Source organism: Toxorhynchites rutilus, chromosome 2, assembly GCF_029784135.1.
Source record: "Toxorhynchites rutilus septentrionalis strain SRP chromosome 2, ASM2978413v1, whole genome shotgun sequence".
In the NCBI taxonomy this organism is placed as follows: domain Eukaryota; kingdom Metazoa; phylum Arthropoda; class Insecta; order Diptera; family Culicidae; genus Toxorhynchites; species Toxorhynchites rutilus.
Genome location: NC_073745.1, coordinates 75531967 through 75547626, shown reverse-complemented (window position 1 = coordinate 75547626; position 15660 = coordinate 75531967). Strand labels below are relative to the sequence as shown.

The window sequence follows — 15660 nt, the reverse complement described above, 5'->3', positions numbered from 1 at the left end:
AAGCCAGGGTTGGTTCTTGGAAGGAGTGAACTCCTCGCACGTTATGGGGACTATGTATAACAGTTTCCTACTTTTTCTACCAGAGCTTGAGTGTGCGCTTGTAAGATAGAGCAATAATTTAGATTTGTATGAGGTCAGCTGTTTGATACATATGTCGTGTGGAAATGTATTACACATATGGAGTTAAATTGGAAGCACTTGCAGCGAGCATGAAATGCGCTACATTGTAATTGAAATCGAGCCGAATTGCATCAGAAGTTGGTCGTAAACTGATCATGTGCGGGCGAAGCTTTTTTCGATACAATCGTAAAATTGCATTCAAATGTACCGTAAATTTTACAATAATTTGGTAAAGACAATTTCTGACTTTACAGCCTCTGAAATCAGGATTTATTCGATCAATTGATTGCTAGAATAGTCAATACTGGAACATAGATCAAAAGACGGATTTAGCGCCAACTCGTCTATGGGATTGGCATGAGCCTCTCAGAACGAAGTATATTTATTTAATACTGATTAGGGTGACAATATGCAAAAAAAAACAATTTTTCTGAATAAGTTGACGCATTTTCCGTGTATTTTTTTGAATTTTGGTTTTAGGAAAAAAACAAGAACCCAAATTTGATGTATTTTTATTATCAAACGATGATCCATCGCAGCTAGGGCAACGTAATTCTACGATGTCGTGAGCTGTGCCAACAATTCATGGTCGGCAATTACGCGAAGGTAGGGGGCGAACTACTGCGATTCCTACGACGAAATCGACAGAAGCAGCATGAGGACGAAAAAAATCATCTGCGAGAATCTATCAAATGCAACGCTGACACAGTCTTCGCTATTGCCAGGCTAGAACGCAATTGCCTCGGAAATTTCAGATCCGTCTGCTGATCAACTACTCACCCGTATTCTGAAATACCATCGAGTCAGAATAACTCGAACGGATCGCATTTTTCAGTCTGTAATCCATTCGACTCAAGTTCAAACAAGTTGTGATAATGCATGGCAATTTGACCTAGACGGCATTGAGCTTTGTGTTCTATTTCTGGTAAAAATAGAAACGGCTTTTCGGGTGGAATAAACACGCTTTTAAAACGAAACATATTGATGGAAATTAGCTACACCCTTTCAAATAGGTTTTGTATGTACCACAGTAACATATTTTCTACAAGTGGATAAAAATCGTGTACGAAAATTGTGTCTGATAATGTTTTTATGTTATGGATAAAGTTTTAGCGGAAATGTTGTTAAAAAATATAGAAAAAAAGTTGAGTTAGGGTCAGCATGGAAAACACGATCACAAGGGTAGGTGGATAACCAACGGACAAACTTTGACAAATATCAGTAAAGCAGACGTTGACGAACTGGAAATCGTTGGGTAGTACCATATTCGCCTCAGCTGAGAAAAAGATTCAATGTTCATATTAATGTTAAGTTCCGCTGTGCGCCGAAAAGCAGTAAATACAAATAAAAGTCCGTGAATAAGGGAAGCAATATGGCTGTGTTTAAAATTCAGAATATTGATGTTACTAAAGGGTGTGTCACATCAAATTGCATCACGGAAAAAACGCTGTAGATATTCGCCCAGTATACCGATCCTTTTGAAAATTTTAGACAGTAAAATAAAAACTATTAAACAACTTTTGGCATTTTCTTTTTATTCATACTTCGAGCCCAAGCCCGTATGCTCGCACCTTTCTCTTTACCCCGTCCATAAGGTTCTGTACAACGTCAGGTTGTAGTTTTTTTGAACAGAAATCCATTTTCTCTTGAAGTCCGCCTCCGATTTGACAACTTTTGGGTTCTTCCGGAGGGCCTGCTTCATAATCGCCCAATATTTCTCTATTGGGCGAAGCTCCGGCGCGTTGGGCGGGTTCATTTCCTTTGGCACGAAGGTGACCCCGTTGGCTTCATACCACTCCAACACGTCCTTTGAATAGTGGCACGAAGCGAGATCCGGCCAGAAGATGGTCGGGCCCTCGTGCTGCTTCAATAGTGGTAGTAAGCGCTTCTGTAGGCACTCCTTAAGGTAAACTTGCCCGTGTACCGTGCCGGTCATCACGAAGGGGGCGCTCCGCTTTCCGCAAGAGCAGATCGCTTGCCACACCATGTACTTTTTGGCAAACTTGGATAGTTTCTGCTTGCGAATCTCCTCCGGAACGCTGAATTTGTCCTCTGCGGAGAAGAACAACAGGCCCGGCAGCTGACGAAAGTCCGCTTTGACGTAGGTTTCGTCGTCCATTACAGGCAATGCGGCTTCGTCAGCATTTCGGTGTACAGCTTCCGGGCTCGCGTCTTCCCCACCATGTTTTGCCTTTCGTCGCGGTTAGGAGCCTTCTGAACCTTGTATGTACGCAGGCCCTCCCGCTGCTTGGTCCGCTGGACGAATGAACTTGACAAATTCAGCTTATTGGCGACATCCCGGACCGAACTTCTCGGATCACGTCTAAACTGCTTAACTATGCGCTTGTGATCTTCTTCACTGACGGAGCATCCATTTTTGCCGTTCTTCACCTTCCGGTCGATGGTTGGGTTCTCGAAGTATCGTTTTAGTACTCTGCTGACCGTGGATTGGACGATTCCCAGCACTAACCGATGTTCCGATGTGACAATTCTGGATTCTCGAAATGAGTGCAAAGGATTAATTCACGACGCTCTTTTTCGTTCGACGACATTTTTCCAAATTTACGAAAAATTGACAGTGAAGCATGGCCAACGTGATCTATACACTCTTATCTGATTATAAGCGAAAGCTGAAGATATAATTCCTAAAAATTAAATTTCTACAGCGTTTTTTCCGTGATGCAATTTGATGTGACACACCCTTTACTTCTCGATTGAATGACAACGATGAAATAATGCGCCAACAAATTAGTCGGTATATGAGCACCAATGAAATTGTCTGTCATATTTTTGGTTCCAAACTCCATGAACGGCACCCATTAGTCATGAATTTGGATGCCCATTCAGAAAACCTATTTTTCACTAACGAGACCGTAGTTGAACAAAATTGATTTTCTTTATTTAATTTTTTCTTTCAAGATAAAAATATATTGATTTCTTTCATTTCACTTTTTACTTATCTTACTTATCAACATTTTACATCAAACAAATCAGTAACGTAAATTAATTAAATTAGCTAAGATGGTCATTCAGATTTATTTTTTAATGTTGTCGACGGCCACTCAATTCCTCTGTATGTCATAGCTCTCATCGCCACATACTCGTTTGATCTTCATCAACGAATGGATCAAAAACGTGGAACCATTCAAACATACTCACAATATTTTAGTGATTGTTTATGATTTATTTGGCAAAACAACGTTCGCCGGATCAGCTAGTTTTTTTTATAATTTTTTTTTACTCAAAAATGGTAGGTTCTACAAAAATGTGATCTATGGAAGAGTTTTAGGAAAATAATTAAATTTTTGAAGAAAAAAAATAACGAAACAAATATTTTATTTAAATCCTACACGGAAAAAAAACAACGTTTTGAAAATTAAAATATATATAAATATGTGTGTATATAAATATGTGCCCTACAATTCGTCCATACATTGAAACTTGTGCATATTTAAGACAAAAAAGTTTTTCTAACAAAATGTTTTTCAATATTTTATTGAAATTAAGTTTTTTTTCAGTGCAGAAAGCCAACCCAAAATGAAAAAAAATAATAATAACAAAAATGTTGAATGAGTATTTTAGAGGTCTTTATTTCAAATCAAATGTAATAAAACTAATGACATTTTTTGACATTAAATTCATTTTTAATTCATCTGATCTTATACCATGTACATGTTAACTTATATTGTAAGAGATACCATCATCATATCTTTCCTATTTTTTTTTCTTTTCATCTAACATTCTGAAGATCATCTACTGACTTTGAAAACCTTTTAGCTGGGATTTTATTTTCATCTATAGGTATAAAGCAATGAAATTTTTGTGTTCCTGATATTGTTTTCGCGTGATTGAATAGTTCCTCAAGGTTAACTTTCCTTTTTTGTATGCTGTTCTTTGGATACGTAACAGAAATTCAGCTTCGTGATACATTTGTCATTTCGTTTAACTGCCCAATCATAAAGTTCTAGTGCTGTTTGGATTGTGTTTCCTTATCGTCAATTCATCAATTTTAAAACCAATCGATGAATTTGTGCTGTATTTTGTTGATAAAGTTCAAGGGATTTGCAACCTTTTCTCAGCTAAGTTTTCGAGTGTTTTCTCACATGAGTCTCTTTCACAAGATCAACTATCTGCAGCCACAAGAAGCGTTCCACTTCAGAACAACTGTTTTTTCCGGATAGCTGTCGATGATGCAATGCTACAATCAGCTTTCAACAGACTGAAATCCTCAACCTCCGTTGGACCGGATGGAATCCCAGCAATAATTCTAAAAAAATGTGCTGTTGGATTGCTGTCTCCAATACGAAATTTATTCAGTCTTTCCTTGTCAGCGGGTATCTTCGCTTCGTTTTGGAAGAGAGCATACATTTTTCCGATTCACAAAAAAGGGGACAGAAGGAACGTTGATAATTATCGAGGAATCTCTGCTCTGAACGCCGTGTTGAACTTTTGGTTATGGGACCGATATTTTCCCACTGTAAGCATTAAATTTCCATCGATCAACATGGATTCATGCCGAAGAGATCTACCACAACGAATCTTCTTTCTTTCACGACATACGTTTTTGATGGAATGTCCAATGGTTTGACCCAAACGGATGCGGTCTACACAGACCTGTCAACTGCCTTCGACAAAATCAACCACGATATTGCAGTGCAAAAATTAGATAAGCTTAGTTTCAGTGGAAATATTTTGCATTGGCTGAAATCTTATCTGATCGAACGCTCTCTCACGGGGAAAATTGGCGATTGTCTTTCTGATGAATTCTCAGCAACATCAGGAATACCTCAAGGAAGTCATCTAGGCCCTTTGATATTCTTGATATACTTCGACGATGTAAATCTTGTACTGGAAGGACCCCGGCTTTCCTTCGCCGACGATTTGAAGTTGTTTTTTCACGTGAGGTCTGAGAGTGACGCATTATTTTTCCAGCGGCAATTGGAAATTTTCCAAAAATGGTGCGTGGACAATCGTATGACACTGAATCCAAGCAAGTGCTCCACGATCACTTTCTCAAGAAGGAAAGACTCAGTTAATTTCGGCTATCATCTTGATGGTGTTCAGCTAGCCAAAGTCGACTGTATAAAGGATCTAGGCGTTTATTTGGACTGCAAGCTTAATTTCAAAGCTCATGTCAACTACATCGTTGGGAAAGCCCCGTAACCTCGGTTTCATTATGCGAATTGCGAGAGATTTCACAGATGTCCATTGCTTGAAATCGTTATTCTGTGCATTGGTTCGCTTTACATTGGAATACTGTTCAGTGATTTGGAATCCGTTTTATCAGAATGGAGTCAACAGAATCGAAGCCGTGCAGAAGCGATTCATTCGATTCGCTTTACGGCGTTTGCCATGGAACAACCCTCATCAGCTACCAAGTTATGAGAGTCGATGCCAACTAATCAGTATCGAAACATTACACGTACGGAGAGATCTCATCCGTGCCTTACTGATATACGACGTCTTGACGGCTAGAACGGAATGCCCAATGATACTAGAAAACATCAATCTCCAAGTTCAACCTCGAAATCTACGGAACCATGCCTTCCTTCGAGTACCCTTCCGCCGTACTAATTATGGTTGCAACTCAGCCATTCAAGGACTACAACAATATCATTAGGTCAGTAATGTGCCTGTTGATATCTGAAACAAGTAAACAAATCAAATAATGTAGAAAAACTCATAGAGCATGATTTTATTTACAAAAAGTCTTTGACGCAAGGAGAAATAATAGCAATTTGTGATTTTTCAGAGAATTATTCATCCATAATTCAAAATGCGGCACAGCGTTATCACTGGAATAACTCGCAAGCAACTATTCACCTATTTGAAATATACTGCAAAAAAGATGGTAAACTAGAAAACGTAAGCTTTATAGTTATTCCAGAAGTATTAACAAACTACACTGTGGCTGTGCAGTTGTTTATAAAAAAATTAAATTGATAGAACTTGTCAGAAAAATTATCGATTTTCTAAAATGATTTTCATGTCCGCTCCATCGGCAGCACACTACAAAAACAAAAAGAATTTCGCCAGTCTGTGTAATTTCAAAAAAGTTTACGGACGGAGTACTGTTCATGCCAATAAGTTACCATCGAGTGGAGCTTAGATTGCAATATTTCCTTTCTCTCCACAGAGTCCGTTCATATGTGGCGGTGTTCGTTCTGCGTATGCATTTCTAGCGACCGATTTAAGTTCGCCAGATTCGCAATAGCTATTTATTGACGGCACGGGTAGGTAAGCACACAAATGAGCAGAACAAATGTGTAGGAAAATGGGAATGCTTCTAATTTTTGTTATGTTACGGGTGGCAACTAATATTTTGGAACTTTTTCGAGACTGTGTTAGCGCTCTCTCTCTCTCTCTCTTTCTCTCTTCTTCCTATAAAATTTTTTTGTATTGTTTTTTGCTCGCTCAGTCTTGCTCAAAATGCCGTCGATACAAGAAGCATTTCGCGAGCGCGTTCTGGTAATTGCATAGAAATCTTGGCAAAACGTATACGATACAATATTTTAAAGGCGCAAAACCCCAGTAAAGTTGTTGAAGATCAGCCAATATTATGGACGCAAAAAAAACTTCGTTCTCTTTTTCGTGCCGTCAACAACAAGGATTCACTGAGCTAAGGGGGTGCCGCGAAAAAGTGCAACTGTTTTCACCAGTACATCTGAAAAACTTTGAAAAGGGTTAGAATAATGTGCCGAAAGAAAACAAAAGCTCCGGTATACCAAATGCCGCTGGTTGATGATTTTTTTTCCCCAAAAATGTTCAATTTTGGACGAGTAAGGTTACTTCCCTCAGATCTTCTTCAATTATGTTTACTTTTTGTGACAGTTTGAGACAGAACTTCCAAAATTTTAATTGCCACTCGTTATAGTATATCTGTAGTTTGTAGTTTGCGATTCGATTAGTTAGAATTTGTTTGCACCAAAAATAACTGTTAGCATTAACATAATTTTGTAAAAAAAACGTGCCCGGCTTTTGATTTAGCATCCATACTGGAAAACGTAGTCCTACGTCAAACACGGTGTTCTGACATGGCAAATTTGCGTCCTATAAGCATTATAAGTGTTTTTTCGAATGTATAAAATATCTCAAAAAGAACAAAATTAAGCGTTCGTACAGTCTAATGATTTCCGGTCTGGATTTTGATCAGGACATAATATTGTGAAAATATTTTTCAAGCTTCATGGTGATATTCATATAGAGATATTTTCAGCAGATGTTTTGTCATCTCGATTTATTATTTGTCTAAAAATAACAGAAAGTGTCATGATTCTCAAATACTGGTAAAAATTTGTATAATATAGATGGAATAGCAATATAAGATCAATATGAGCGAGCAAAACAAGAGACATTGAGACCGAGATGGATATAGATCCCCTTCATGCTCTCCTTTTTACTCTCAGAAAGCACTTTCCTTTTTTAATGAGGTGTAATATTGTCACTCATTTATACAACGGCACCAGTAGCTATGTGGATAGCGTGGTCGTGTAAAACAGCTATGCATTCCAGCTGGACTTGGTTTCGATCCCTGTTGACATCGTTTGTACTTTTTGTTTGTGCAATCCCAAAAGAGATGAAAAAAAAAGAAAGAGATGTCCACTCCCATACACACAAACATTTCAAAGCTTTTGAGAAGATGATTTGATTTGCTCATTTGACACTTCAGGACACGAAAAAGCATTTTTTCTGCCGAAGATGAAATGTTTTCTGGCAACGCTAGTTTTGGTGTGCTAATGCGTTTGATCGTGTTTCGCACAATAAATAACTCACAAAATTCTTACGATTTCCATTTTTTAACTGGTCGGTGTTAAGTCAGAAAGGACCAAGTCACAAAATTGAAAAAAATCAATTCAAGTTCGTTTTTCTAGAAATCATAAAAATGTCACATGGTCCCGGTTTGACCTAACACCGAACAACTAAGAGTAGATTTTCTAGAATCCATTTTTTTCGAATTCAATCAAGATGAAGATCATTATATTATAACGAGAATCCATAACATTCCGAGCCTAAACATCAATTATCAGTAATTGAAACTTATTTTTGTATGTTTTTTTTTTATTTTAGACTATCTGCAAGTTTATTTCTGGAAAAACTGGAGAGCTATTTATTTTTTAATCATAGTGCGTAATGCCATTTAAAATAAACGTTTTTGAATTTGTTCTCGTGAGTTATTGGATAAGAGCTTGTTTCAATAAATTTGAGTTGGTATTTCTCACATAATAACATGAGAGACTGTGAAACTATTGGATTATGAAGTGGAAGTGAAACTCCTCCTGTTCAGGTTTTTGGACATATAAAAAAGGAAAAAAGCTGCGGTTCCAAAATCTAATGTGGAAGCTAATTCCATTCGTTTCACTATTCCATAAACTTCTTTGATGAAAAAAATCTTATGGACCGTGTCATGTAATTTTTCAACTCGTAACATTGCTGGAGGCAGTTTGATGGTTTGAGGAAAATATTTTCAAAACGGCCTGGTTCAGATAGTTTTTCATCAATACCAATGTACAGTCAGAAGTGCAGCGAAGTACTTCAGAATCATTTACTGCTATTTCTGCATCAAAAACAATGTGATAATTGGGTAATTTGGCATCAATTATTATAATCCGGAAAGTCAAGGCATGGTTTATTAAATAGGGACTTCAGATTCTGGACTGGACAGTTTGTTTACCAGATCAGAACCCTATCAAGAACATATGAGGAGTGATTGTACGAATAGTAGATGCAGTTTATAAGCAGTATGAGTAATTTGAAGAGCTTAATCCAGCAGTATCCTCTGCCTAGAACGAGATACACACTACAACATGGTGCAGCTTGGTCAAAACCACCCCGAATGGGTTATTTGAACTGATTGAGAACTAAAGACGACCTACGAATTAGAAAATTATTGTAATTCATGTGAAATTGACGTTAATTTTGTAAAGGAGTGAGAGTTTTTCCATCTGATTCTATAGTTATGAAACACTGGTATTTTAGTTTTTTGTATGTGTCGCGCCTGAACACAACAATAAAGTTTAAATGGCTAGCCTTATAAATGAAGGTAGTTATTATATCGTACACTATATACTTCAATTCAACCGACTTCTAACATATATCTGGAACTTCTGAAAAAATTAGTGGTTCTATAGTTGTGGAACGCAGTGTATGAAACAGACAATAAAGTGAATTCGACAAGAGGTGAATCTTTTTGGGCCTTAAATAAGTATAATTCGAAGTAAATTGAATTATACAATTTTGTAGTCTTATGTCTGCAATGCGATCGTGTCATGGACACCACCCTATAATTTTTCATCAATCGCGTTTGTCATTTATTACACAGCGTGTCAAATTCATTCCGAAGTCCGTAGTGGAAATAAAATCCAAAACATTTTTATATTGTTTTGTTGAAAATTTCAAAAAGTAACTAACTGAAATTAATGGAGGCGGCGGCTAATATGCTGTCCTATGTCTTATTAATTCCCACATTTTGGTGGTCCGACTTAATCTATTTTGCAATCAGATTGAGTGTGGCGGTAATCAGCTGCTAAATACTGTCAACGTCGACTCTTAATCAATCCTGATTTGCTTGTGTACAAATTATCAGCATTTTCGTTGCACAAAAGTAATATGTATTGCTTTTCTGGGTCAAATGTCAAACGCTATATCCACACACATACACTTTACTGGATTCCCTAAGTGATGGCATTCGGCGGGAAATAACAATGGCAAGTGATTACAATTTCCAACCTTCCCTCCACAAGGTGATTCAACTCGTACAAATGCAACCCTTCACATTGGTGACAGTGTTACCATACCTTTCGTGGCTACCAGCGATAGTCGCGCGTGTCGTGGTGGCATTTTCCCAACAAATACAATATCGTGTGGTAGGACTGTTTCGTTACACAGCGGACCATACCAAACCCTTGAGTTCCGTTCCAAAGCGCACCATCGCGCCGGTAGCAATGGTGATGATCCAGCGGGAAATGGCGCTCCCAGTGCTCATCCTGATGGCTGATTGAGTTACTAAATTGATTTGCGTTGCAGACAAAAGGTATAACATTGGGAGACGAGACTGACAGAACGGAATGAAAATAGAATATCGATTTGTATATAAACACGATACTCGCCTTTCGACGATGTGTGGGGGGCACGGTGGACCGCCTTCTTCTTCTTCTTCTTCTTCAATGGCACTAACGTTCCTAGAGGAACTTCGCCGTCTCAACGTAGTATTACGTAGTATCATTTTTATTAGTACTTAGTTGAGATTTCTATGCCAAATAACACGCCTTGAATACATTCTGAGTGGCAAGCTCTAGAATACGCGTGATCACAGTGCAAGTCGGAGGAAATTTCTTTGACGAAAAATTCCCCCGACCAGAACGGGAATCGAACCCGAACACCCGGCATGTTAGTTATGACGCTAACCACTCGGCCACGGGAGCACGATGGACCGCCTAATAGCTTCAAGTTTTATCGTCATCCATATGATGGACATAAACTACCGAATCACAGTTTTGATAGACATATCAACAATAGATTCGTCGCGCGGTGACCCTGAGCGACTTTTGCGAATAAATCGGCTTTGGTTTGTATTGGTTTTCAGCGCGAACGACCTTTTCGACCCGCTGACCTGCTTCTCTTCCCGCCGACGAAATCAAGATAACGACATCTGATAACTGGGCCATGCCGCCCCAGGTGTAACAGGTTAGCCAGCAGTGACGGTGGTAAACAAAATTTAGCCCCTAATTGGCAACCTGTTCGCTCGCCCCAAACATGCCAGCCTTTAATTGATAGGGTTTGCGCCGCTGGAGTTTGGCTTTCCTTGACCACCCTAGCTCGAGGGAGTGTAGAGAGTGAAGAGTTGAAAGAAGGGGTTTGATAGTGTATTGTTTTGTTTTGTTCTCTTTTCCTATTTCGTGGCGGGAATTGACACTGCGCATGACTAACAATTATGGGTAATTCGGTGGCCTGGAGGAACTATTATGAACTCACCAGAATGTAGTGTAATAAAATTATATTGAATGTGTAAACAAAAGTTCTTGGAGTGATGTAGGTTCTTATAGAAGGTATCGAGGGAATCTATTCTTTTGTGGTTGGTTTGCATTCGCGGTAAGATAATTGTTGCTATAATTTTTCGGATGATTCTAGTTTTAGCGTCAAATCGCGGACAGAACCTTAAAAAAATCACTTTCCTATTAAATAATCTACCTGCTTCCAACTTGAGACAGGGAGATTATGTTTTGAAAGAGTTACATTTAAACTGCCATTATATTGAATTTCTGGTATTACTCAAAAGTTTGGAAACAACATTCGTTTTGTAATCACTGAACATTCGTGTGACCATGCCTATGAGACGTGTCGAATCTTCATTCTGCTTTATCCTCTCCCGAGAACAACTGTGGAGGATAAAAAATTTTGTTGCCGAAGGAGAAAAAGCAGAAGTATCGTGACATTCCTTTGACGCTCAAATCACTGCAAAACGTCGTAAACAGTGGGGTTAAAAATCTTTCTCATCTGTACTTTTTTTCCAAAAATCTGTGCTATCGAAAATATTCGTTGTAGAGAAAAGCCTAATTTATTAGCATGAAAAAATACTCATTTATTTATTACAAATACTACATTTACATTTGCAAGTCATTTGTGTGTTTGATGATGCTTATACATAGTTTTTTTGAATCTAGATTTCATATTATCATTTATTAAAATTTTCGAGCTGCCGCCACGATGTTTGATCAAATCTTTTAATCTCAAAATAGCGCTCATCGTACCGTTGCTGAGCCGATTTCGAAGCTTATTTTTGTTCTGATTATGTTCAGAAAAAAAAAACGCTCGACAGTTGAGTGAGGCATAGTGAGACGAGTTTTTAGTCATCCAATGTTTGTCCACCAACCCTGCACATGCTCGTTTTCTGAAGCTGTGATTTCCTTACGGAGTAATTTTATTATTAGAGTAATTTTATTATTAGAGGAATTAATTCTCTACATCTTGAACATTCCCATTGTAGAATCCTGGAAACGCTTCTAACACAACGATAATGCTTGTCAAATTGGAAAAGTTTATGGTATTTAACATTGGTGCAGCTTGAGCGTCGAATCATCAAAATCGAATATTTTTCCCATTTGCTTAACCAGCTCCACAAAAAACTGCGATAAATATCCTTTGAAATTATCTGCCTTTCGCTATCCATTGTACTGACAATTTCTTCTGCTGCTATTCCAACCTAAAAATTCTTGTCGCTTTTCAAATGATCTTCATATTTAATAGCATTGGACATTGAAACAACGTAAGATTCCTTGCAGATATTAGTGAGAAAGATCAAATGAAAATCTGTCAGCTCTTCATGTAACATCGTGAGTTCAGGTTTTTCAGCCTGAAACAAATTCATCTAGGGTAAAACATATGTCGCACCGTCCGACGTGCATACTTTCAGACGATCCTTGTAATGAATTTCTTCCTTATGAAACTGATTAATCATTGCCTTGTAAATGTTTTTATGATCAGCAGCACCAAGCGATACCGTGTAAAATTCATCATGTACCTCAATGTTGCTTTGTTCAAATGTAAGAAATTTCACAAGTAGAAAAAATCAGTATCAATCTCTGTTCTGTCTGTGTGTATCTGTTGTTGTTGTTGTTGTTGTTGTTGTTGTTGTTGTTGTTGTTGTTGTTGTTGTTGTTGTTGTTGTTGTTGTTGTTGTTGTTGTTGTTGTTGTTGTTGTTGTTGTTGTTGTTGTTGTTGTTGTTGTTGTAGTAGTTGTAGTAGTAGTAGTAGTAGTAGTAGTAGTAGTAGTAGTAGTAGTAGTAGTAGTAGTAGTAGTAGTAGTAGTAGTAGTAGTAGTAGTAGTAGTAGTAGTAGTAGTAGTAGTAGTAGTAGTAGTAACCCAGTCCATCGCGGAGTCGGTAAACTCGATGGTTCCTGGTTTTGTGTGGGAACAAAATGCTTAACCAGGAGCACCGATCCTGGATTCCTCCGGTTTACATAAGTCTTAGCAAACTGTAGTCTTTTTTTCATACTCACCTTTGAGATGAAATACTTTTCACGGTCAACACGGCCTCTCAGTTTGTTCCTGTATGCTGCTCTTCGGACAGTGTCTGCGCAGACAGGTCTTCCAATGATGCCGGCTACTTCGGTAGTCAATTTAGGAATGTTTTGTTTAACCGTACCTTTTCCCCATATATTTGTTCTGTGCATTTCTGTCCTTATCTATGCTTACTTTCTATTCCGAGGAGTGGTTGTAAATTTTATTATAATAATTATTGTAATTTTTATGTACCACAGCGAATGAGGCATGCGTAAATCGCTCGCTAGAAATGTAAATGCAGCCTTCGTTCGTAAGGACAGAGCGAGGAGATATTGTAAATTACCCTCGTCTGTTTATAATTTATTAGGTATTAATAAGCCATTTCCGTTTTTTAATACCCAGTCTCGTTACGACTCGCGAGCAGTCAGCAGTTGGAATTGTACCAAAAAAGTGTATACGATGTCAACGGAGATCGAACCAAGGCCAGGTGGAATGCAAAGCTGTTTAACACGACCACGCTATCAATATAGCTACAGGTGCTGTTGTACAAATGCGTGATAATATTACATCTCATTATAAAATTAAGTTGGAACGTGTTTTCTAAGAGTAAAAAGAGGAGCATAAACGAGAATCTATATCTTTTTTCGGTCTGGGCCGTGTATTTAGCCAACTATATGAAAAGCTTTAATACGTGCTTATTTGCAATGTGTCTCCTGTTTTGCTCGTTCATATTGACTTTATATTGCCTCAGCATATATATTATACAAGTGATATACATGTATTGGGGAGTAGCGCATTTTCTGATATTTTTAGGCTCATTTAATGTAATAAATCGAGATACCAAAACATATGCTAAAAATTAATTTTGGGTGTAGCAACAACATATTTGCGCACAGACCGTCTCAATTGAAACTCTTACTACATTATCAGGTATTCTTGAACTTATATACCTTTCTATTGTGTCATCATAATGGTGCTTCCTGTAGCAATTACATAGTTTAAACCCGTTCGAATTGCTTTAGCAATCAGGGAATGCTCTGAGCGGGGAATGTCAAAATGTTGACTGAAGCCTCTTTGTTTAACAACCACTGTTTGTTTTCATTAAAAACGGGTTTGATTAAACCCTGATGTTCACCCGAACAAACTTTTATAGTGATACCGTATTTCTGCGTCAACAACACGGTCTTTTCTTGGATACGACCGTCTATATTTTTAAAGAAAACTTTGCACCTCACTAGTCAAAAATACTTCTTCCCTTTTATGTTGAAAAAATTCTAAAAAAATCCTTAAAATTAACAGCAACTTTTTTTGGGGGTCTCCGTAGCCACATTGGTTGCGCGTTCGCTTAGTAAGCGATCGATCGTGAGTTCAAAACTCAGGGCCCTCATTGACCATCTTTGTGTTGTTACAGAATAACTACGTCCACGCAACAATCATCAGCGATGGAGATCGATCCACGGTCGAAATAAGATCGATTCATCCATACAACTGCTCTGCTCTGCAAGACACATCGGGCTGCTGTTCTATAAATAACTCAACAATGATCAATCAACTGTCTCCGCTGTCCGGTCTAACTGGATAATGGAAGAACAGAACGAAAACTCTTACGCCTATATGGCAACTGTGTAAATGTGTACCATATGGTATAGAAGGGAATACTCTAACGCCGAAAACATGGCAACTGTGTAATGTGCTAATTATAGATATCATAAACATGTGACATGTACACGATTGAAATTCGGCTCTGTTACAGCTGAAATGCTAATGAGCCTAAAATAAACAAAAGGGATAAAAAAAACAGCAACTTTGATAATATATTTCAATAAGGGGAATAAATAAGCAAATTAAGGCATTGGAATCCAAATAAATCGTAGTACACCAGGGCATCATCACAAATATTTTTACTTTCCACTCAATATACGGTACAAATTAATAAACAGATGGTACAATATTGGACGTTTTTCGTGACCAGACTGATATTTAGTTTTTCAATTTGCACTCTCAATATTCTCCCGAAAGACGTAATCCTACTTCAAAAGGTTAAATATTTGGTAACATTCCCTGTACTCAAATTTGTTGCACCCATTCCTAATGTCGCTGCAGAAGCTAAAATCGAGACAAACGAAAACCAAGAATAAATCCCTGTGGGACAAAACAATATACACTAAAACCATAAGTCCATTACATTAAATACCATTCCTGGAGTAAATATTGTGTAATACCCTTTGCGCCTTAATTTTTTAATCCGCTTTTCTAATTAGTCGCCAATAATTGTGGAAAATCGCAGCGGGTTATTTACGCCCCATGCGGCGACAAAGTCTAAACTGTTGCAGATGTTATGCGGCCGTTCCGTACAGTGTTGCACTGATAGTCACGGAAGAGATTGTTTTTGTGTCGCTCTGTCATATAAAAACAAAAAAAACTTCTATGACATTCTTCCGTGCGTCATCTGCCATTTATTTGCAAAATCACATCCATCCATTGGTTTTTTCAGCTGTAGATTTTGAAATCCACCCACCCACTCTTCCAGACGTTTGAAT

At 37.9% G+C, this 15660-nt stretch overlaps 1 protein-coding gene across 3 annotated transcripts in view; it reads left to right on the top strand.

Annotated features, from left to right (window-relative positions):
* Window positions 1-15660, top strand: part of LOC129767221 (solute carrier family 12 member 4) — a 588731-nt gene that overhangs the window by 17666 nt on the left and 555405 nt on the right. The window lies entirely within an intron of this gene.